This window comes from Rhinoderma darwinii, chromosome 2 (assembly GCF_050947455.1).
Source record: "Rhinoderma darwinii isolate aRhiDar2 chromosome 2, aRhiDar2.hap1, whole genome shotgun sequence".
Lineage (NCBI taxonomy): Eukaryota > Metazoa > Chordata > Amphibia > Anura > Rhinodermatidae > Rhinoderma > Rhinoderma darwinii.
The window spans coordinates 388,754,642-388,781,298 of record NC_134688.1 but is presented as its reverse complement, the minus strand read 5'-3'; the positions used below and the strand labels follow the sequence as shown (position 1 = coordinate 388,781,298).

Genomic DNA, 26,657 nt, shown 5'->3' with positions numbered 1-26,657 from the left:
TAAAGCCCATTAGTGGCTGCTGTAAAAACAGCTATGGGCGGTCACTAAAGGGTTTGAGGGGTTCTCCAGAATATGTATATATATATATAACAATTTTTTTTGCCCTCTTATTCTTGAAGAATAAAATGTATTTTTTCAATAAAATGTTTATAAAATAAATAAATCCCCTTCCTCCCTATGGTGTCCACTGAGCAGTGGTGGCCCCCATCCCTCACAGTCTTTGCAGTGTGCGGGCCACCTATACGTTGTATAGAGAGGCCTTCTCCACTTCAGCCGTGTCACATATGAGACACAGCTGCAGCAGAGATAGCCTTGGTGGCATCAAGGAAAGTCTTTCTATGCAATATTCTGGTGTCCTGTCCATTGTACAGACTGTGAGGAAGGGGGTTGTCATGTACGGACTTTAGCGCAGGTGCAATTTTAACATGCAGTGGTGCTCAGTTCAGTCACCATCAGATGGAGGAAGATTATTTGCCTTGGCATGTTCAAACGTGGCGGAATTGCTGTTCAATACCGCTGTGGACAGTCCGCAGTGGAAATCCGCAGCAGCCGTTTTTACCATTGGTTTCTATACCTCTTTAGCTAACTTTGCTCAGACGTTGCAGAAAATAACAGTGTGGAATTTAGGCTGCGGTGCAGAATTTTCACTCTGCAGCATGCACATTCTGTTGCGGAGAAGCAGCGGATTTTCACTGCGGATTTCAGCCTTTGCAATGCAAAGGCTGAAATCTGCGGCAAGTCCGCTGTAGAATCTGCCACGTCTGAATTAACTGTCAAATATGCAAATGTTGGTGCAGATTCGTTGTGTAATTGCCGCAAATTTGTAGCATAACGTTTCCGTCACGCCTGACCATGGCCTCATAAACATTGCAACATGGTGTGAATTTATCCTACCATTTCTTCATTGAAAAAATATTTTACCAAACAATTGTATATTTTATACTGGTAATACTACTTTGCTTCAGGCTTAAAATGATTTGGGTTGTTAGCAATGTTCTAAATAACGTAACTTCATTATTTCACATGTTGTTATTCTCAGTAACTTTTTTCAGGATTCAATCAATTGTGCTTTTTATGAATGAGCTTCAGGCCAATATTATTTCTTTATGCACTGATTTTCTTAATTAGTAATTTGTCTTTCTACAAAAGTTAAAAAGAAAATTCAAATGTTCTGCTATCTTTCATGAAAGTTTATTGTAATATGGTTGAGGGATTTAATTTCCCTTTAGATATATTTGATGAATTTGAATTTGTTTGTGTTTAGCTAAAAAAAACAATAACCACAATAGACCTCATTTATACTAATAAATGCAATTAAAACGTGGCGGAATTGCTGTTGAATTCCGCGGCGGACAGTTTCTATACCTTTTTAGGAAACTTAGTTCACCCGTTGTGGAGAATAACTGTGCGGAATTTAGGATGCGGTGCAGATTTTTCCCTCCGCAGCTCGCACATTATGTTTAGCGGAAAAGAAGCAAAATTTCACTGTGGATTTCAGCATTTGTATTGCAAAGGCTGAAATCTGCAGCAAGTCTGCTGTGATATCCACAACGTCTGAATTACCTGTCAAATATGAAACTGTTGCTGCAAATTCGCAAAGAATCTGCAACAACATTTTCAGCGAAAAAATTCCGCCATGTCTGAGGCCTCATGCACACGACCGTAGATTTCATCCATAGTTATGGACCAATTCATTTCTAGGGATGACGGATACCTTCCCGTATATTTATGAGAAAGTGTCCGTGCCTTAGAAAGGCTCCGCAAAAGATATGACATGTCCTATTTTTTGCTTTTTACAGACTGTGCTCCCATACTTTATAAGGAAGCACGGTCCACAAATGTGGATGGTTGTCCACAGCCATCAGCGGCTGGCCTTGCCCGTAATCAGTAACGGGGCAAGGTCGTGTGCAGAGGGCCTAAGAAATAAGTTTTCTTAAGGCCAGGATCACACACACAGCTTTGATGCAGTTTTTGTTGCAGTTTTTGGCTCAGTTTTTTGAGCCAAACACAGAAGTGGACACAAAAGGAAGACTATGCATCAGTCTTGTCTTTATACCTTGCCTTCCTTTTGGATCCATTTCTGGCTCTGACTCAAAAAAATTAACCAAAAATGCTGCAATGTATCTGCTGCATGTAAATATTTCCTAAGGGCATGACCACACATGGCGGAATTCCTCCGCAACTGTCCGCATCAATGCCGCACAGAATCTGCGTTGCAGATTCTGCAGCGGATCTGCACAAAATGTGCAGAAAATTGATGCGGACTGGCCGCTGCGGACTGCAGGAAAAGTGCTTCTCTTCTCCCTATTCAGTGCAGGATAGAGAGAAGGGACAGCACTTTCCCTAGTGAAAGTCAAAGAAATTCATACTTACCGCCCGTTGTCTTGGTGACGCGTCCCTCTTTCGGCATCCGGCCCGACCTCCCTGGATGACGCTCCAGTCCATGTGACCGCTGCAGCCTGTGCTTGGCCTGTGATTGGCTGCAGCCGTCACTTACACTGAAACGTCATCCTGGGAGGCCGGACTGGAGACAGACGCAGGGAGTTCTCGGTAAGTATGAACTTATATTTTTTTACAGGTTGCTGTATATTGTGATCGGTAGTCACTGTCCCGGGTGCAGAAACAGTTACTGCCGATCGCTTAACTCTTTCAGCACCCTGGACAGTGACTATTTACAGACGTCTCCTAGCAACGCTCCCGTCATTACGGGAGCCCCATTGACTTCCTCAGTCTGGCTGTAGACCTAGAAATACATAGGTCCAGCCAGAATGAAGAAATGTCATGGTAGTAAAAACAATACGCTCCGCAGCACACATAAGATCTGCGGACTTCATTGCGGAATTTTGACTCTCCATTGAAGTCAATGGAGAAATTCCGCCATGAGTCCGCAACCAGTCCGCCACTGCTCCGCAACAGACAGAGCATGCTGCGGACACCAAATTCCGCTCCGCAGCCTATGCTCCGCAGCGGAATTGTACGCATCGTGTAAACGAACACTGCTAAATTAAAGTGAAAGTCAATGGAGAAACGGCTCCGCTGCGGATTAACGCTGCGGAGTGTCCGCAGCGGAATTTAAGTGAAATTCCGCTATGTGTGAACCCGCCCTAATAGTGAACTATAAGGATTTTTTTTCTTAAAAGGATTTTACAGTCCCTAACAATGTTATTTTAAATCAATTGGATATGTGTTAAAAAATCAAAAGGCATACTCATATTTTTACACTGCAGAAGACTTTACAATGTATGTCTATAGGAAAAGTATTAGTAACTAGAGAAATCTGTTGCAGAATATTTTTCCAATAGGCATGCATTATTGTTTTCTGCAGCATATTTTCTACTACGAGGCACATACGCCACGTGTGAGTGCATCCTTAATACCTTGCTTGTCCCGTGCCAACAGTTCACTGACGATCATTATTTGCACCGCTTCAGAGACGACATGTCGTTGTGACACATTATCTATATGACCAGTATCATTTCTATTAATTGATAGTCACCTGTGAAGAGAACACATCATCACTGGAGTGGCGTAGACAGAGACCGTTGGGGGACCAAAGAACCATTGGCTCTGGATCATTAGAGGATTTAAAAGACAAGTACAATTTATTTTTGTTATGTTAACAAATATTCAGTTGTTTTAGAAATTGTATCTAAAGCTGATAAACACATTTAGGAAATATTTTGTTTTTATTAAAAAAAATAAAAATCACCCTCCTTGTATCTAAATAAGCTACACTTTCCCCTTTAAAGAAAATTATACTTACAGAAATTTAGAACAGTTAGTACCAAAGATATTGATGTCAAATTAAAGAGGCTCTGTCACCAGATTTTGCAACCCCTATCTGCTATTGCAGCAGATCGGCGCTGCAATGTAGATAAGAGTAACGTGTTTTTTTTTTTTTTAAAAACGAGCATTTTTGGCCAAGTTATGACCATTTTTATATTTATGTAAATGAGGCTTTCTAAAGTACAACTGGGCGTGTTTAAAGTAAAAGTACAACTGGGCGTGTATTGTGTTCGTTACATCTGGGCGTTTTTACTAGCTGGGCGTTGTGTATAGAAGTATCATCCACTTCTCTTCACAACGCCCAGCTTCTGGCAGTGCACAGACACAGCGTGTTCTCGAGAGATCACGTTGTGACGTCACTCACTTCCTGCCCCAGGTCCTGCATCGTGTCGGACCAGCGAGGACACATCGGCACCAGAAGCTACAGTTGATTCTGCAGCAGCATCGGCGTTTGCAGGTAAGTCGATGTAGCTACTTACCTGCAAACGCTGATGCTGCTGCAGAATCAACTGTAGCCTCTGGTGCCGATGTGTCCTCGCTCGTCTGACACGATGCAGGACCTGTGAGTGACGTCACAGCGTGATCTCTCGAGAACACGCTGTGTCTGCACTGCCAGAAGCTGGGCGTTCTGAAGAGAAGTGGATGATACTTCTATACACAAAGCCCAGCTAGTAAAAGAAGTAAAAACGCCCCGATGTAACGAACACAATACACGCCCAGTTGTACTTTAACTTTAAACACGCCCAGTTGTACTTTAGAAAGCCTCATTTACATAAATATAAAAATGGTCATAACTTGGCCAAAAATGCTCGTTTTTAAAAAACAAAACGTTACTCTTATCTCCATTGCAGCGCCGATCTGCTGCAATAGGAGATAGGGGTTGCAAAATCTGGTGACAGAGCCTCTTTAAGCATGTCAAAAGCAAGTCAGAGCATTTCTATAGCTGTATATACTTAAAAGCCATATCATAATATTTATTAATTTATTTATTTTAATTCTCAAATTAAATAATTTTGAAGGGATTAATGATCCTTATGTCTGTATTAAAGTAGTAGAAAATAATTCTCCACTAAAAGGCATATTTCTAGTATATTTCACAATATTCTGGCCTGTGGCAGGATTGTTTTTTAATTAATTGGCTAATATATTTTTAACCCTTTGTCCAGTCATCTAAAAAAGGAATATTTGTGAACTACATTGACCCTGTGCAACGACAGTTATTATTTTTCATTGTAACGTCCAGCTGTGAGAATAAATAGGATTCATCTTAAGCTGTATGCAACATCTGTTATGAAAATTACCTTATTTCAAGCCAAAAATATTAGAATTCTGAAATGAAAATTACTTGGATTTGTTAAAGCAGATCTGTTCTCAGATTATGCTACCCTATATGTATTTGGACAGGGTTACTCTCCTATTAGGCAAATCGGCACAAAAAAATATTGTTCTGTTTGGCTAATAGGAGGGTTCAAATAATACATGAGGGGAGCGCTCCCTCAGCCTACTTCCCAGTGTTTGATGGGCTGCAGGTACACAGCAGCCAGTTTTCAATCATCGCCGAGAGAGGTGGATGGAGGTGGAGAGAGGCAGGGGAGCGCTCCCCTCATATATACACTGGACTTATAACTATGAGTTCTGTGTATACTTTGAACGCTCCTATTAGCCAATATTTTTGGGCCATTTTGGCTTGTTGAAAAGCGCAACGGTCCCAATGCATATAGGGCACCATAGTCTGATAAGAGATCTGCCTTAACAATAAAAATAATATCATAATAATTTTTATCATAAAAAGTTTTTCTATGAGCAAAAATATGTTTATTGCTGGTACCTGGTCAGATATATCTTATAATATAGTCCTTAAGCTAAAATCGGGACTGCAACCACTGCACCCTCTATAGATAGGCTCCTCGCACATGTCATAAGCCAAAAACCAATAACTTCTATGTGAAACAAATGGCTTATACAAGGGTACACATAACACTCAGATAGCCCTCACACCTGCTGTGGGGCATATACCATGGGAGGCTCGGGCCCATGTTTTCCCTATCCACCTCATGGTCTCATATATAAGTTCTCCCTCTCCACACCAATATTTGCAACAAAAAAAGGAACCAGCCTGAGAGTCATGTCACGCATTTGTCCAACAAAGGATGGGAAAAGAGTTAAACTGATATTTAGGATCTTGTCGATAATTGGTTGTGTGTGAAGGTAGCATGCCGCATAAACAAGTCAAAGGGCATTTTGATTTTTGCTATGGGGCATCCTTTCTTCTTTTTACAACCCTTACCTCATCAACATTTACTTAAATGTGTGCTTTTATTTTGTAGTAAGCAATACTATCAATACTCAGGACATTTCTATTTAATACAGAATTTTATTATACAATAACTGTGTATGAAAAGAATCAAAGAAAGTCTTTAATAAGATACATCAGAGTCTATGAGATGACTCGCACAGAAGCCTTTGAACTCAATAGGGTGTTTTCGTATCAAGTGCACCAATTAGTAGTGTTGCTAGTATAATGGATACTCCCCAATGGGAATTCAAAGTAAAACCCATGTAATAGAATCAAACGTTTTATTCCTTTGTACATAGCAGTACAAATTTTACACTTTGGAGACAAATGATTACTATCTTACCATACATAGCTGCTGTTAAACATTGTGAAATATCGATTATACTACTACTGAGAGTGGGGAAAAAATGCAACTGCTTTTGTATTCCTATTACAGAGAGATAGATAGATAGATAGATAGATAGATAGATAGATAGATAGATAGATAGATAGATAGATAGATAGATAGATAGATAGATAGATAGATAGATAGATAGATAGATAGATAGTTAGATAGATAGATAGATAGATAGATAGATAGATAGATAGATAGATAGATAGATAGATAGATAGATAGATAGATAGATAGATAGATAGATAGGAACCCCACTTGAGACAACACTGATGTGAACAGGCCCTTAACTGTATTCTAAAGGTCGGTACCAAATATGTATATTTGTTTATGGAAAATATTTTGTGTTGACACATTTCGAACTGTATGACGGCTTGTTTTTTTTATGAATTTTATATTTATTGGTAATATTTCGGAGTACATATAGTTTATACACACATTTTTATACATTTTTTGTGGGGGAATGCAAATTTGCTAATTTGCTATAGGTTTTTTTTTTTTTACCTTACGTCATGCACCATGCGGTATAAAATGATAAATTATCTTTATTATATGGGTCGTTAGAAACTGGCAGTACCGAATATTTTTTTTTATGGTGAACTTTTTTTTTTTATATATATTTTACTTTAATGGGAGAAGGCTGCAATACCTGTGAATCGCCGCTAAATGCGTGTTGACGATTCACAGTGAGCAAGAAGAAATGAAGGGGAAGCAGCGCTCGCACGAGCGCTGCGGCCCCTTCAAAACAACTGATCAGCGGGGGTCCTGAAAGTCAGACCCCAACCTATCAGCTATTGACTGCCTATCCTGAGGATAGGCCATCAATTTTGGGTATCTGGAAAACCCCGTTAATTATAACATTATAAATAAGAACTTCAGAATATCTCTCACTTTTTAGTATGTTGTGGTGTAAGAAGGTTTGTTGGATTATTTTGTTGAGGAATGCACAAAAATAATCTCTTATCATGCTTCAAAAGTATCTGAGCCCCCAGTCACTCAGGTACAATTTTGTTATGTGGAGAAATGAAGGGTTCCTAACAAGTAGCCCAAATCTTTTCCATAATATTAAAATTTGTTCATGAATATATTTTTAAAAACAGCCAAGGAAAAATGAACAAACTTTACATGTATGGCCAGCTTAACATTGCATGATATTTTTTAGAATATGATTAGTATAGCTGTAGTGCCCGCGGCCCACTCCCGTTGCCACGTTCTTAGCTCTCCACAGCTTACCCCACCTCACATTCTCCTGCTGCTGTCTCTAGTGCGCACACGCGCCAAACTTTCTTGTCTTAAAGGACCCTCTCACGCCAATTTCTACCCAGCTTTCCTGCATAGAAAGGTACCTCCCACATTGCTCCAAGCATGAGAAATTAGATTCCATACTCTTGCTTGTTAGTTGTATTCTCCTGAGACTTGTATTTGGATTATTCATTACTGACCCTGCCTGAACTTGACTTCACCTGCCTGCCAGGTACCCTGACCTTTTTTTTACCGTGATGATCGTCTGCTGCCTTCCCTGACCTCTGGGTTTGTTAACCATGAGTGATCATCTGCCGCCTGCCTTGACCTACGCTAATACCAGACTCTGTACCTTTCCTGCTGTTATTGTACCTTGTCTGTCCATGTTTGTCATTGCTAATGGATGTAAGCTACTCTAGGGGTAGTGACCTGGGGACACTAGCAGCCAAGTCCACATCTCTGTACTGAGGTTAACCCCTTCCCGACGTATGACATATACTTACGTCATAGCCAGGTAGGGGAAATATGAAGCGGGCTCATGGGCTGAGCCTGCTCCATACAACTTGGGTTTCATCTGTATATTACAGCTGACACTTCCCTTTAATGAGCAGGGTTGCGCTCAAGCACGATCCTGCATGTTTAATCCCCAAGGTGCCGAGGTCAATAGCGACTGCAGCATCTAAAACGTTTGATAGAAGAGGACTATCCCCTCTGACAGCCCATCGGCCACCCGCGACGGGTGCCGATGGTTGGCATGGCAGTTTGGGGGCATAATGAAGTCCCCCAGGTTTTGCCATCTTTGTACTATTAAGTCCTGCCTCTGGTAGATACAGATGTAGCCATCTTTATCTTGACTTTTAACGCATTAAATACACAGTGTCAAGCAACTTTAACTTGACTTTTTCAATGGCTTTTGTTGTGTGATATCACGCTGCAGCAAGTTATCAGAGTCAAGATGAAGATGGCTACATCCGTAGTCCAAGCAAACCCATGATCACCGGTTTAAGTCCTCTAGGGGGACTGGTAAAAAAAAGTTATATAAAGTATTTTTGTATGTACAATAATATATTAAAAGTTAAAAAGAAAAACTTTTTCCTAAAGCATTGTAAAAAACAATATAAACAAAATTGATATTGCCACGTCCGTAAACGTCTGAACTCTTACTACATTATTCACATCTTAAAATTATTATTACTAATCTTGATGTCATTATCATCTGTTCTTGAATTTTGTATATTTAATGTGTAGAGATTCAACATTTCTATTTAAAAAAAACATCCATGCGATTTTATTTAAGAGGCACACCTCACACATCTTCTATTTCCCTATTGGACAGTTTTTTTAACTCATGCATCATGGATATGGAAATGTAGCAAAGCGTTTGTTAATTCCTAAATCAGAAACATCACAGATATTTTTCTTCTTAAAGGGAATCAATAATCAGAAAATGACCTACTGTTTATATCAAGTTTATAACACATACTATAGGTGACACAGGATGACACCATTGACAATAGGTGATGAGGACAGATCACTTCTTCCCCTTCCCTGTACAGTGACCTCTGCTCATGCCACAGGGCATGTCTGCAAATATCTCTTATAGAAGTCAATAGGTTATATTCTGACGGATGTTTCTTATTTCCATGTGACTGCGGTAAAGAGAATCTTTGAACTGCAGTTTACAGGTCAAAGCTGCAAGCTCAAGCAAGATGGCTGCCCTCATATTCATGTAAAGAAATGGAGTGACCGCTACCTCTGTACTTCCTATGCTATGCTCGTGACTATGACCTGATCACCTAATATATAACATTGGAGTAAAATAAAAAAATACAAAATTAAACGGCGTTTACAAGATATATTGGATAAGATACGACAAATGCCTTCAAAACATTACTCCTTTTACTTACAGGGTAAAAATAGGCAGGTTTGGTCCATAAAGGGTAACTAAACATTTGACAAACTTCTCAGATGTCATAGTGACGTGTCAGAAGTTTTGATTAGTGGAGGTCCGAGCACTGAGACCCCACCAATTGCTAAAATGAAGTGGCAGAAGCGCTCAGCCGCTTAGTTTCTGTTCGGATTTTTCCGGAAAGCCGATGTATAGGAGTACGGGTTTGTATACTTCATATTGACGCTCTACCCTCTGCTTTATTTCTCACTTCCAGCTTGAAAGCAAACAGCACATTAATCCAATCTTGGCATAAATGGAGGAAATATTAGTAAACCTGGTATTTTTTCTAATTGTTCTCTATTTCATAACATTACTTCGATTAACCCCTTCCCGACATTTGACGTATCCATACGCCAAAGTCGGTTAGGGGAAGTATGGAGCGGGTTCACGGAGTGAACCCGCTCCATACGATGCCACTGTCGGCTGTTTGTTACAGCCGACACTTCAGAGTAACGAGCGGCATCGCGCTCGAGCGCGATCCCGCTCGTTTAACTCATTACATGCTGCGGTCAATAGCGACCGCAGCATTTAAATCATTAAAAAGAGGGGGGCAACCCTCTCTAACAGCTCATTGTGCCCCCGCAACGCAATCGCGAGGGGTCGATGGTTGCTATGGCTGCCTGAGGGCGTAATGAAGGCCCCCAGGTCTGCCATCTTTGTGTTCCTATTAAGCCCTGCCTCTGATCACTGGTTGAAGTCCCCTAAAAAAGTAAAAATGAGTTAAATAAAGGTTTTTTTTGTGTAAAAAAATAACATATATATACTAAAATTTAAAAGAAAAATCCTTTTCCATTTCCATTTTCCTCCTAGAGCATAGTAAAAAAAATAAAAATAAATAAACATAATTGGTATCGCTGCATCCGTAAAAGTCTCAACTATTACAATATATCATTATTTAACCCGCACGGTGAACGCCGTAAAAAAACAAAATTGTGAACGCCAGAATGTCTATTTTTTGGTCACCTAATCTCCCTCAAAAAAATGAAATAAAAAGTGATCAAACCGTCGCATGTACACCAAAATGGTATTATTAAAAACTACAGCTTATCCCGCAAAAAATAAGCCCTCATATCACTTAATCGACAAAAAAATAAAGCAGTTGTGGCTCTCGGAATTTGGCGACACAAAATTTATTTTCTTTTTTACACCTAGGTTTTTACTTGTAAAAGTAGTAAAATATAGAGAAAACTATATATATTTGGTATCACCATAATTGTATTGACCCACAGAATAAAGTTAACATGTTGTTTTTATTGCACAGTAAATTCCGTAAAAATGGTGCACAAAAAAACATGGAGGAATTGCTGTTTTTTTCATTTTCTACCCCACAAATAATTTTTTTCCCGTTTCCTAGTACATTATATAGCAAAATAAATGGTGCTACGAAAAACTACAGCTCGTCCCGCAAAAATCGAGCCCTCATAGTACTATATCAACGGAAAAATAAAGACGTTATGGCTTTTGGAAGGTGGGGAGGAAAAAACAAAAATTAAAATCTGAAAAAGGGCTGCGGCGGGAAGGGGTTAATAACAGAAAACTTGAAGTAGGAGATTAAGCAAACACCTAAAATAAAAAGATAAAAAATGAACTTTTTTTCCCATATGACCTCTTTCACTGCATTATATCTAGGAGACTGTGCCTAGTTTTCCCCTGAATATTGTATATCTTCACTGTCTACAGTTAGGTCTTGAACTTTTACATTTTGAAAGGTCAGAGGCTCTAAATATATCTGATCCAACTGATTTATTTTCTACTTTTCCAGCTACTGCCACCTTTACAGATATTACAACATTAGGATCCTCTCAATCAGTTATTCACTTTAATCTATATCTCTATGTTTACAAAAACTAAAGCTCAGATAAAAGAGCCGAACATTTGTAATGTGTTCTGTTTAGGGGAAAAAAACACATATATATAGTCCACACATTTTTCTTAATACTTCAAATGATACTTATATTTGCTCCTAAACTCTTGACTCAATTTCTTTGTTATAACAAACGCCAACAAATTTTATTAAAACCTGCTAATCCAACAGGAACACAATAGAAGAGTTCACTCTGCCTGACCTTCAACCATATTACTGGGCCAGCCACATAAATAGGGTCTTCCTAGTCAGACCCCCAGGGCAATCCCTATGTCTAATGTTGAATTGGTGCTGTATTATTTGTATACTTCATTTCCTTGTCCTGTGCATCTGCCTAAGCCAGAAATGAGGTCTGCACACAATCATGTTTTTCTCGCTCATACATTTATATTCATCATTAAAAATTGGATCATAAACAAAATTATTTGTGTGCTTTATGAGAAACCAATGATGCATATTTTTTTTTCATAGTAACATTTAAATGGTGACAATATTCCACATTTTTTACTTTTTCTAAATATTATTTGGGCAAATGTTTTCAACAGAAGGAAGGTGAAACTACAAGAAGAATTCAAAATAGCAATTTTTTTTTAGATCTGGCAGAACACTTACTTGGCAAAAGAAAAGGCAAACACATTAGGAATCGTGTCATGATTAGCATTTATGATTATAGAGCATGCAAAAATTCTACTGATAACTGATTCATCTTGTGAGCTGCTATTCAATGCCACAAAACAAGTAGGAGAGAAGGTTATCGAATCTACAAACTTTTTATGGCCTTATTGGTTATTCATTATAGTTGCATCAATTTATACAAATAGCAGATAAGGTTGAGATTTTATTATACACTAAGTATATGATAGAGAAGGCAATCCTTGCTGATCTATTAGGCCAATGCCATCATTCTGCTTATGCTTAAACATAGGCAAACTTCTTAGAAGAAAGTGCGGAACAGCATACAGCAGCACAGTAAAGGAACAGCGAGAAAATATGGGGTGCACTTAGATACTCTTGGTAATACTAAAATTCAACTGACCTCTCACTACAATTTCTATGTTCCTTCATAAATATTTTAGGCCTCATGCACACGACCGTAAGGGTTTTTACTGTCCGAAAAAACAGATCCGATGGCTATGGACACACATCCGTAGCCGTCAGCAATTGTGGAAGTGCCCATAGACTTCTATGGTCGAGTCCGTGTTGCAATTGTGGACAAGTATAGGATATGTTCTATAATTTGCGGATCATTTCTACTGCCCGAACACACATCCGTAAATATACAGAAAGGTATCTGTGGCCAATAGAAATGAATGGGTCCGCAATGTCATCTGTAATTACAGATTCCGTTAAGTATGGATGAAAATTACGGTCATGTGCATGAGGCCTCACCCTATTCCCTTTTACTGTAATAAAACCAGTTTCTTAGGGTACAAGGTTTTTATATCATTTTTGCTGAATGAGATTTTATTTACCCAACTAGATTTAAATCTAAGGGGAAAATTAATTCCAAATTATCTTTTAATATGTCACAGATACATGTGAGAATATTCCATTGGTAAAATCTAATATCCAAAATGAAAGAACTCTATAGAGGGCACTGCTCAGATATCTGTTACTGAAAATCTCAAACAAAATGCAAAGCAAAGCATTGATTTGAATGGCCCTTTGCTACGAATGTTGTGTGACTTCAAGTACCATCTCTGAGAAATGTCAAAGGAGTTTGAGTGCTCTGTAAACTTTTTTTCTTCTAGTAGTCATTTTGCTTGTGTTGTTCTCTGAGTCCCATATATTCAAACTCATTTTTTTTTCCTCATTCCTTATCCTACTATTTGTTATGTGCTGGTCAGCCAACTTGAAGTCTTGACTAAATATCTTAAAGAGTGTTCTTGTAGGCTTAACATGGTTTGTATAGATTTATGTAACTGTTATAGGACTGTTTGCTCTATTTTTACTTGTATGACTAAATGTAATGTATTACTGTGGGCTTCAGTATTTTTTGTTATATTTGTCAAATAGCAAAGAATATTGATGGCTCTTCCACTTACATTAATATGTAAATGAATTTTAGTTATCTTTCACCGTGATAAATGGAGAAGTTTTTTTTTTAGCTCATATAATTGCTCAAGGGCGTTTATTTAGTAACTCTTGGTTGGTGCCGGCTTTCATATTCAATAAGGAAATAATATACTGTTTCTGAAAAAACTATAACATATATAAAAAAAATACTGTAAGAAGTAGTAATTTTGATGCCAGAATGTAAGGTTTCTCAACTGATTTGTTACATAATATAATACAGCACACTAAATACAACTGCATGACCTCAGTTAATTACATTACTTAAACGTGGCATAAAGCTACAATGAATTCTCAAGCGTAATAGTTTGGTACATGGAAACAAGCTTCTTATGCAGGTTAAATATTGAGCATAGATTTACATCTATTGGCCTTTTTTCACAGAATATGTCTTGTTATGCGTGACCTAACATCAGCTATGTACCCTGTACATAAGGACGTTTCATTATACAATGTCGACCACAGCTGTGTAAATAGGAGACACTAGTACATTGGAGCACAAACAGTTACAAAAGAAAGCACAGACAAGTAGTGTATCTTTGGTCATTTTTAACCAGAATGCAAGCCTTTAATCCCAGTATATGTGGTGTTTACCATAGTTACCAAGGTTAGAAGCAGACACTAGTTTGTAAAGTTCAACCTATCAGACCTAGCTGTTGGATCCAGAGAAAACAAAACAACCCCCCCCCCCATTCCAACTGCAGCAAATTTTGCCTTGCAGCTGAATTCCTTTCTGACTCCTCAAGGCAGTTGGATAATTTCATGAAATCATTTAAACATCATATATATTCATTATAATAATGATGATAACTCTAAATGCTAATAGTCATGAGATAACTGCCTTTACTGCCTCTTGTGCTGGTCTATTCCAAAGTTTGACTACTTTAACTGTAAAGAATCCTTTTCTATAATGTTTCCAGAATCACTTTTCCTCCACCATAATTAATTATCATAGCTGTTTTAGTAAGTATCCATGGGAAAAATAAAATATCTTAAATTATAATCTATTACAATTAATTTTATAAACTCGTTGTTCATTCTAGATGTGATTAATGAATGTTTAGGTTTTATGTTATTTCTCATATGGGCTTTGTTATATTTTTTAAGTTGAAAATGCAACTTTATTCGGTAAATATAATAATAGCGGGGACATAGCATTAATAATTTTAAGCTAATAAATTGTAATGTGTACAAAGTCATTAAATGATCCAAAAAAATAAAGTACAAGCAAAGTGCTGTGTATGAATAGCTTATGCTTAACAAAGTTTGTAATTTTGGTAGAGAAAAAAAGTTTCCAATTGTTGTTTTTTAAGCGTACTTTATCAATACACAGTATATTCCTCAGGGGAGGAGTAATACTACACCCTTAGTGGAACTAGTTGATCAGCGGAATATCAAAAGCTATCAGTGAAGACGGTAATTTTCTCCATTGACAGCTTCAGTCATGTCTCTACCACTGTTCACCATTGCCTTTGTGAGACAGAAGGGACATGATAGTCCCCTCACTCATGCGACCCTTGAAAACTACCCAAGTGAATGACCACCGAGTTTTCCAGTCTTTCCAAAGATGCTACTACAGTTAAGGGGAAAGAGCAGATAAATTCTGCATAAACTTTGGACACACATGGAACTTGTTAATAATGTCCATGATGAAATTGCAAATATCATAATCACATATTTTGCTTATCTGTTAACTGATTAATTTGGAGAAACTGACGTAACGGCATAAAAGCATATGTATCTATAGTAATCTTAATATTGAGTGTACAATTGAAGCACCTAATAGCCAAGAGCTGTATGACACGATAACAGTAATCGATATTGGTGTATCATGAAAAACAATGGTATTAAATTTAACATATATAATTTGGGGGCACTGTATTTCGCATGCAAGTCCTACAACCAACATCATAGAAATTTTTTACAATAATATTGCTTCTGTTCTCACTTTCCTTTGATGAGCTTACATCAGCTTTACCATGCCACTGAATCCCATTCTCACATTGAACTACACAATAGGTGTACTAATGGTCCCCAGTTTTAAATATCTATATGTGAGATCTACTCTGCATATGTAAGTTCATACAAAATGAAATGTTGATATTTTTATGGAAGGTATTCCTATATATGTTTAGTGTAGGACTAAAATATTGTTTAATCCTAGGCAGGTTGGTAAAATCAAATTAAAAACATAGTTTGGCTTTAGGTACTGAGATAAACACACTAGACACAAGCTTGTCTCTCTTTTTCTATTAAAATAGTAATTTAATATGTTAGTTGTGCCCTTATACACTTATCCTTGTCAGCTAATCCAATATCCTAAGTGCCAGCTTATTTGTAACTGGTGACTAAAAATGGTGAGTCAACACAATTACAAAGAAAATATAAGCAAGTTGTAACCACTTAGTATATTATTTTATTAAAAGCCTAACTCCACCCAAATGCAAAATATTCAGGTGTGACCACAGACAACACCAATATACCCTCCCCCACCCTTTGAGTCCAAGAGACAGGGAGCAAACCTGGTAAAATAAAAATATCAAACTGGGCTTAAATAATAATAGGCAGATTATCTCTCATGTTATCATTTTATAAATACCTATGTGTGCTAGCTCATAAAAATCTTATTGGTATCTGTATGCCCCTAATTTCATTGGTTGTAGGGGAAAATACCTATTACTACCCCATATTAGGGCATTATATGATGGTAAACGGAGTGCCTATGGCTCTGAAGTAACAGATCCTTTGCGTACCTTAGCACAGCATCATTGACCACAGTTCTGCTGTGTGCATAAGGCCTTAGATGCCTTTTAGAAAGTCAAACGTGATCCACTTGAATTAAAACTGGCACGTGTGTTTTTTTTCATAATCTACCAATTATAACTTCTATAAATGACAATACATTATAGTCTTTTATGACACCAAATTTTTTATTTCTTTTTAGAATGATAAGCATTCTATATTTGCATGAATGATTATAACCTTCAAAACCTCTTGAACTTAATTATATGAAGTGCTGTTACTTAACCAGGTAAGTCAATTACCTCAACATGCATTATAAATGGTTTCATGATATCTACATGGATTTCAAAACTTGAAGTCATTTATAAGTAATTAATTCCAACTCCAGTAATATTACCACACGCTGTGATTCAAATCACTTTACTGCCTATTCACCAGTTCTATAAATATATGTCTTTGAACAATAATGCCTTAATGAAGAAAAATATAGATTAGAATAACCGAGGGGATCATTGCATTTGAACACAGTTTATTATGAAGTCATTTTGAGGATTGACTTAAATTTCTGAATAAATAAAATGATAAAATTGTGTATTTTTAAAAAAAAATAAACCAATATGTTGTGAATGACCACATGAAAAGTGTATAGCATTTCAATCACATCTGATTAAGGGTTTCTTATGGATTAAAGAAAATGGCTTGGCTTTCTGTGAAGTCAGATCTTAATTATCTTCAAGCCTTCCTCTAGTTTAACATAATATACGGTAATTCCCTATAGCTCAGAAATCAGATTAAAATAACATTGAATAATACCTATATATTTTAATACTAATATGAGTTCTATTTCTTCATCATGTCAAGAGCTGAAAATAGAGTATGAATATATTTATCAGAGAACTCGAAGGCCGGTTCCAGATAGCCGCATTGTGCAACGCATTTTGGAGTGCGTATTATGGTCACAATACCAAGGCCTTCCGTGGTTCTACTGAACTGAATTACTGAGTGACATTACTTATCCTGTAATGTAATGTTCTTGTAGGCATCAGAATTATTGTGAAGTGCTTAGTGATGCAATAGTTATCTGTACTGCTGAAGGTAGTTGTAATGCGGAGACTCCTCTTGTTACATCCATTGGCTGCTACCAGTCACATGACATACATCAGTGGGCTTAGTTTATCTTAGATATTCTTGAATTTAGGTGTTTATAGACATTCAGTACACAGGAACTAATATATATTTTATCACACAATGCACCTGTCAGTATAACATCACTATATAGTAATCTATCCTAAGGGGCAAAAAATAAATAACACCAAAAAACAAGTGACATGTTTTCTATAACCATTTGCAGCACAAGATTTATCATCTAGGGGTTCTTCGCTTGGCATCCACCATTTTATTATTAATAACATATAACAATAGATTGCTTTTACTTTTTTTTTATTCATAACTGAATAATTATTTTATTCTATTGTATGTAATGGAAACAATATATTTATTATGTTCTTTTATAACATTGAATAGGCTGCACTTATTTAGCTTGTGATCTTGGACAATTGGTCTGTTATATCAAAACTACAAAAACATCTAGGTCTTAAATCGTGTTGCTACAAAGTTACAACTATTATGTATATAATAACTGAAATAGAAATATATTTTTGTGCTTGATTATATTAGGATAATGGTTTCGAGAGATGTAATAAGGGCCTGTTCACATCAGCATCAGGGTTCCGTCAGACCTTTCCGTCGGAGGAACTCATTAACGGAAAGGCAAACGGAAACCATAGCTTCCGTTTGCATTATCATTGATTTCAATAGTAATGATTCCGTTGCAAGTGGTTTCCGTTTGTATCTGAAATCAATGGTAATGCAAAAGGAAGCTATGGTTTCCGCTTGCTGTTCTGTTGATGGGTTCTTCCAATGGACAGGTCTGATAAAACCCATCAACGGAACCCTAACGTTGATGTGAGCACACCCTAACTTGGGAGATCAAAAGATAGTAGCCAGCATATTGTAGCAATAGTTAATAAGAGCTGTGTGTGGGAAGATTTTTTTTAATTTGCAGTAAATATCCACAATATGTTGATCTTGAAAAAAAAGCTGATATACAATGTAGCATTACTTTTTCTTTAACTGCATTATCTTTCAGACAAGAAAATGTAATTTTAACTATGCCTTATAATTGGCACTGGTTTACACATACAGTGAAGGAAATAAGTATTTGATCCCTTGCTAAAATGTTACAACAATTACGATATACAGTGCTGATTTTGTAAGTTTGCCCACTGTCAAAGTCATGAACAGTCTAGAATTTTTAGGCTAGGTTAATTTTACCAGTGAGAGATAGATTATATAAAAAAAAACAGAAAATCACATAGTCAAAATTATATATATTTATTTGCATTGTGCACAGAGAAATAAGTATTTGATCCCCTACCAACCATTAAGAGTTCAGCCTCCTCCAGACCAGTTACACGCTCCAAATCAACTTGGTGCCTGCATTAAAGACAGCTGTCTTAAATGGTTACCTGTATAAAAGACTCCTGTCCACAGACTCAATTAATCAGTCTGACTCTAACCTCTACAACATGGGCAAGACCAAAGAGCTTTCTAAGGATGTCAAGGACAAGATCATAGACCTGCACAAGGCTGGAATGGGCTACAAAACCATAAGTAAGACGCTGGCTGAGAAGGAGACAACTGTTGGTGCAATAGTAAGAAAATGGAAGACATACAAAATGACTGTCAATCGACATCGATCTGGGGCTCCATGCAAAATCTCACCTCGAGGGGTATCCTTGATCCTGAGGAAGGTGAGAGCTCAGCCGAAAACTACACGGGGGGAACTTGTTAATGATCTCAAGGCAGCTGGGACCACAGTCACCAAGAAAACCATTGGTAACACATTACGCCGTAATGGATTAAAATCCTGCAGTGCCCGCAAGGTCCCCCTGCTCAAGGCACATGTACAGGCCCGTCTGAAGTTTGCAAATGAACATCTGGATGATTCTGAGAGTGATTGGGAGAAGGTGCTGTGGTCAGATGAGACTAAAATTGAGCTCTTTGGCATTAACTCAACTCGCCGTGTTTGGAGGAAGAGAAATGCTGCCTATGACTCAAAGAACACCGTCCCCACTGTCAAGCATGGAGGTGGAAACATTATGTTTTGGGGGTGTTTCTCTGCTAAGGGCACAGGATTACTTCACCGCATCAATGGGAGAATGGATGGAGCCATGTACCGTCAAATCCTGAGTGACAACCTCCTTCCCTCCACCAGGACAGTAAAAATGGCTCATGGCTGGGTCTTCCAGCACGACAATGACCCGAAACATACAGCCAAGGCAACAAAGGAGTGGCTCAAAAAGAAGCACATTAAGGTCATGGAGTGGCCTAGCCAGTCTCCAGACCTTAATCCCATCAAAAACTTATGGAGGGAGCTGAAGATCCGAGTTGCCAAGCAACAGCCTCGAAATCTTAATGATCTACAGATGATCTGCAAAAGAGGAGTGGGCCAAAATTCCATCTAACATGTGTGCAAACCACATAATCAACTACAAAAAAACGTCTGACTGCTGTGCTTGCCAACAAGGGTTTTGCCACCAAGTATTAAGTCTTGTTTGCCAATGGAATCAAATACTTATTTCTCTGTACACAATGCAAATAAATATATATAATTTTGACTATGTGATTTTCAGGTTTTTTTTTTAAATATAATCTATCTCTCACTGGTAAAATTAACCTAGCCTAAAAATTCTAGACTGTTCATGTCTTTGACAGTGGGCAAACTTACAAAATCAGCAAGGGATCAAATACTTATTTCCTTCACTGTAGTTGATACTAATACGGGCCATCATATGCAACCAAATACAAGGGGTTGTAGTCCTTTTGTAGCCCATTTGGTTGGCTGATAAATAACTCTTTGCCCTAGGTGCAAAATGTATATCCTGTAAATGTATACCCACGTCTTAACAAGCATTGGCTTGGTACATACTTATGTTTACTTCCTAATCATCAATGATGTCACATGCCATGTTACTATATAGGATATAACAACTTGCTGTATGGGACGTATATACACAATAAGTATGTATCTGGGTGAGAAAGCTCTATCTATAACAATTACAAAATTGTGCAATTACTGTTTTTGAATTTCTGTACAATCTTCTTATAATAATTCAAGGGAGGTAGAGGGCTGTTAGTCATAGAGGCCCAGTCATGTAAACCTGTACTTCTTATTCCAATGGTACACCATTGGCCAAGATATAATTAGACTCTCAAAAAGTGGAAATATTGACAAGTAAGAACAAAAAAACATAAACAACACCATTTTAAGATATAATACATATTGTTTTATGGAAACAAAATAACTCTGAGGTAAATGACATAAATACACTTTTTTGTTGCTACACGTTTGCAATCTGTTTGAAAGAACACGTCAAACATTAATATTAGGGTATGTGCACACGTAGTGACCAAAAACGTCTGAAAATACAGAGCTGTTTTCAAGGGAAAACAGCCCCTGCTTTTTAGACGTTTTTTGAGCAACTCGCGTTTTTCGCTGCATTTTTCGCGGCGTTTTTTACGTCCGTTTTTGGAGCTGTTTTCATTGGAGTCTATGAGAAAACAGCTCCAAAAACGTCCAAAGAAGTGTCCTGCACTTCTTTTGACGAGGCTGTATTTTTACGCTCTGTCGTTTGACAGCTGTCAAACGACGACACGTAAATGACAGGTCGTCTGCACAGTACATCGGCAAACCCATTCAAATGAATGGGCAGATGTTTGCCGACGTATTGTAGCCTTATTTTCAGACGTAAAACGAGGCATAATACGCCTCGTTTACGTCTGAAAATAGGTCGTGTGAACCCAGCCTGAATGATATTACAAGTGGACAAGGCATGAGTCCATGACCTGTAAATGTGTATCCATGTGTTAGCAAGCATTAATTTGGGGAGTATTTTAGTACGAATGACAAGCATGGTTAATATTATTTAGATCCTAGAAATAGTAGTAAAGCAAACAGAATGATAACTATTTAAAGGTGACAGTGCTGAGTACATAACGCTGTCAAATGTGGGGATCGAAATAGCTCAGAGCATAAATGCTTTACAAACATTGCTTGAGTGCACCTGAGCTGAACTGTGACAGAGAAGTGCTGCTGTTTGAAATGAGAGCTCCATATTGATCTGTGTGGCTTATTGCCAGTTGCAAGCTTACAACTAGCCCTTTATTAGAAGACTCCTCCTGATCGGATATCTGGACTTGTAACCTAGAGCAACAAGTCTCATTATTATTTTTTTTTAATTAAATAAAGACAAGCTGCATTCAGAAATGACAGAGCAATATGTTTGTTGGCCGAGTAAAGAACTTTATTATCTTCCTTGTGTTTCCAGGTGACTCTGTCACTATGAATGACTATGGAACATGAAAAGAAGATTGTTCTTCTTAAAAGCCGAGGGGGTTATATTGGGAATCTGTCAAAAACAGCCGTGCAAGTACTCTGTTAAGTATGCAGAATTTACCCAGTCAATTAGTATAGCACTGAACTATAAAAATGTTTCCTCATAAGGATTGTGTTGAATGTTTTCAATTAAGTACCCTCAATTAAACCCAACTACTCTACAATTCAGAGACACTCCGATTATACCCCTGCTGCCTTCAATGAACAAGTGTCAAAGCCCTAATTAAATTGAGTTAAAGCCGAAACAAATATTAATAGTGATCAGCAATTTTTGATACATATTTTTATATGCTTTATTTACAAACATAAAAATTGCCTACATTGTAATCTTTTGGATTAATTCCCAGGTATTGATATTATGTAAACACTAATACATCTGTACAACATTATAGGATGTTATTTGTATTTTGGGTGTAGTAATTCAGTATAGCTTTCAATCATATAATGTACATTGTTAACATGAGCATCATTCTAGTAAAATTATGGATGTAGGCCCCTATGAAGGCAATAATCTACTTATTTAATAACAAATATTGAATATAATTTAGATAACTGAAAAACATAGGTGATTTTATTTATTATATATATAAAAAAAAAACCTCAATGGTAAACCTCATAAACTCATTCCAGTAATCCATGAAAATTAGAAGAAGCATATTTTTTTTACTCTCTCATATAATGGTATCATAGTATACCTGTATACAGTGTGCGAATAAAACCAGTAATAAAGGTCACATTTTGAAGGACAAAAAACCTTACTACAGTATTTTACAGAATACAGTACCGCAATTGTTTCCAAATGGCTGCAAATACTAACATAATTTAACATACAGGGGAAAAAGCAGATGTCTCTGGCAATTATTTATCGAATTCCATTTGCATTTCTTGTAAGATTGATGACCTGAACTTTAAGACTTATGGAAAATGCTGTGGAACTGTGTTGGGAATAGCTGTCAATAATTTCATTGCAATAACATAATACCCTGGAATCCTAAGAACAGATTTCTAATTAGCTAAGTCAACACCTAATCATTCAGTAGGTGACTGGATGTTCTGGGCAGTGGTACACGAATATTTCAAAGTATTTCAGAAATACATCTGATAATGAATGTCTATTCAATGCAGGATCAGTATTTTTCTTATATCAAATTAATCAGTGCTGATTCTAAAAATGTCAGTGGCCTTTTAACCCCTCGAAATGATCATACAATTAGGATTACAGCGATGAGAAATGCTATCCATGTTTTTCAGCTTTTCAATTCCTTTTTTTAGTCTGACTCCACCAGATTCATATATATGACTGTGAAGGCCACAATTGAATAATGGAGATCAGGAAACAGATATTGAACTTTACATATATAATAAATGTCTCTCTCCGAGACTTTTTACTGCATATACATCAAACTATATCCTTCAAATAAGTGACCACTACAGAGAATGTTGAAAAAGAAGTGTACATACTACCACCTTGTGGTTTAATCTTAAAAGAACAGATGTTCTTCCTTTCAGCTCCTGTTTGAATTCTATGATCTAGATAGTCAGAAAATAAGCTGTAATATGGAATTTAAAATATGTGATAAAAATACAGATTATTTTAATATCCATATAGAATACAGTTAATAACTGATCCGCTTTAAAGCTAGACGACAAAAATGTAATTGATCTGCAATATATGTTGCCTGAATTGCTTGGACTTATCTTTCCTTATAGGAATTAATTGTAGATTAATCCCGAAGGCTTGCATGGATTATTATAATCACTATTTGATCTCACTATGCTAATGTGACTTAAACAGCAATGCAGGGAAATCTACAGAGAACTTTGGGAGAATATTATACAGGTCCAGCAAAGGATTGACCTCGACTGAAGATCATTTATTGTCACAATATGTGACAAATCCAAGCAGAGAAGGTTGAGTAATGTCACATTTCACAGTGGGTGGTCGATTAATGTCAGTGAAGCCCATGATTTAGCTACATATAAACACCCGTCAGTTGCCATTTCGTGATTCACAAGGTCCATATGCCACCAAATTTCTCAACGAGTTGCTGCAATGATCAATTGCAGATGCAAATAGACAACCAAACAACGATAGGAACTAAGGCACAATCCCAAATATCTATTTGTTTCCCACAGACCAGAAAGCTGTGTCCTTCTCTTTGTTGGTAAATGCTTCCCTTTTATTTCTGCAAGTGACAAGGATCAATACAACCATACCTGACTTCAAGCAAGGAAAAAATTGCTTATGTGTCTCAGAAGATATCCCTTACGAAATTTGAAGGCTCAAACATAAGAGTTTATCAAGATACTCCAGATAGAGGTATTAAAGCAGTTTGCTTATAGAAATGCCATGGGGAAATTGTTCGAAAGAATCTTAGGAAGAGGTGGATTGGGTGATTTCTACTTTAAGGAGTTAAAATGATCCACAAATGTGGAAAAACATTGCAATGTTGTTGCTTATCATTTAGAATTCAGTATCTCCTTTCATTGTTTGTTCATATTCAAGAAACTTAATATGACTAGTCAGTAGCCACTTGCTAGATACCACTGCATAAAAGGTGGCAGGGGACCTCAAAGTCTCCTCTTCTTCTCCACAGTGTCATGTAACATATCTGCAAGACCAAATCAGCTATGGAGCTTTAAACAAGGTGGAGTGAGGGGGAACTTTACCCATCATTGGTGGGGGTGGGGTAACCAATAGGTAGGTGATAATCAAGTTATGAGATAGAACGCCAATCTGCAGTTTGACAGCCTACACAATATCAGAAGTGATGTGAGTGCAGAATGTGCAGAATCCCTTAATGCACCAGAATTTGAATATATATTAGAGAAAAGTATAATATTCTGATTTACCTTTTTTTTTTTTTTAATTCCACTGGTTTATAAAGCACGTTCTGTTCCATTATGCATTACACATGCAGAATGCCAAGCAATGTGTTGCAATAAGCAAGGTGCAGTCTAGCAATAAAATAACCAGCATAGATTCCATGCCCAAGCTTCTGTTTGCAGATTCGTATCTTAACTATGTAATACTTCCAACCCAGATATATAATCCAATATGTAACAGCCAAACTCAATAACAAGACACACTACAGTAGTAACATAGTAATAAAAATCCCTGGAACTGCAACCTCATATAAGTCAAAGTGTATCAAATGATCAGATCTAGTATCTCTGCTGCTACAGGATATGGCAACAATAATAGCTGTTTCCTTTGGTTAACCAATATGTCAAATGCTTTGAAATGTATCTCTCTTCTGACATCTAACAAGGATGTTTATCATGATTTTGATTTAATATCTGCTTATCTTTCATTGTGTATATGACACAGATCAGCTTCTTTGTATACAACACACACAACCATAGCTTTTTTTTTTTTTTGCAAGAGGCTACTGCAGCAAAATGATCATTACTGCCTAGAACACACATACTGTATATGAATAGGGGCACTGTGTGGAGCACAAGGGAAAAGTATTGACTTGCAGCCATAGGGTAAAAGTAGTCACATAAAGGACTGCAGTAAAGCTTGAAAGCATAGACATAGCTTAACTAGCATAGGAAATGCATGTCAAAGTCTGCCAGGCACCTTACCTTGACAAAGCAGAGAGGCAGATCAAGCACACAGCATCTTCTTCCCAGCCAAATCCTGCAAAATGCAAATCCTAATCAAATTGCTCGCTTCAAAGCAGGTTCCCTTCACATCTGCAAATACATAGAGATATTTGTTGCAATCCAAGGCGGTCTTGCAGTCCAAAGGAATGTGAGAAGCAGAAAACAAAAGGCTGCCTTGACTGTAGGAGAAAACAAGGAGCTGTATAGTGGTTCAGCATGAAAATTCATTACAATCTGTGAGAGCAGGGAAGGTTTTGCTAGTAAAGAGCTCTGATTGCCTATGCAGAGATGGAGAGAGAGACTGAGCTGCAAGAAAAAGAGAGATTGAGCAGGGAGAGAGGACCAGGCTGTACCAGTCAGTTCTCTTTCAGCTATTGGAGCAAACTGAATGAAATTTACAAAGCCAGCAGCCAATAGATTTCTGCAGTCTGCATCATCACTACAGAAACCATATCTACATCTACAAGCTAATGCAAAGAGCTGCTAATTCTAGTGCAATTCACATGGAACACAATCATCACTGTTGTTTGTGTCAAGAGGAAGGGTGTATAAAGCCAGGAGGCATATGTGCAGCTAAAAGACATTCAAGTTACTACAGATTTATTTTGACTCATCTACTTAAACAAGTGTAAATATTATGAAGCTGAAGATTTTGCAAAATAACACTTGATATAAATATATATGTTAAACAATATAATGTAATGCATTTGTTTGATAATAATTGCTCTGCGTTGCTTATTGTAATATTGCCAATACATTCATCATTAAGGCTGGGTTCACACTGAGTTTTTTGACGCGGAAAACACGCCAAAAAACGGCCGAAAATGTCTTCCATTGATTTCAATGGGAGGCCGAGGCGTTTTTTTCCCACGAGCGGAAAAACCGGCTTGTGGGAAAAGGAAGGGGCATGCCCTATCTTCGGGCGTTTACGCCTCTGACCTCCAATCGACATCAATGGGCGGCAGAGAAAGCATATTTTGCGGCGTTTTATGACCGCGGCGCTCAATGGTCGTGGGTGAAAAACGCAGCGAAAATTGGCGTGCAGGCACAGGAAAATCTGCCTCAAAATTCCAAACGGAATTTTGAGGCAGATTTTCCTCCTGCAAAAAACTCTGTGTGAACCAAGCCTTAAATGTAAGAATATTGTAAACAAAGTCTGCAATATTCAAGATGGTAGATTGTCCTATTATTATTATTAATAATAATAATAATAATAATAATAATAATAATAATAATAATAAT

The 26,657-nt window shown here is 37.3% G+C and overlaps 1 protein-coding gene across 2 annotated transcripts in view; it reads right to left on the bottom strand.

The window, feature by feature from the left end:
* NLGN4X (neuroligin 4 X-linked) overlaps positions 1-25,823 on the bottom strand; it is a 261,523-nt gene extending 235,700 nt beyond the window's left edge. Inside the window, exon 1 of one of the 2 annotated variants that reach the window (XM_075853982.1) lies at positions 25,395-25,823. The gene's annotated coding sequence lies outside the window, so the exon portion shown is untranslated. The remainder of the gene's footprint in view (positions 1-25,394) is intronic. The other variant, XM_075853983.1, reaches the window with a different exon arrangement.
* Between the last annotated feature and the right edge of the window lie 834 nt (positions 25,824-26,657).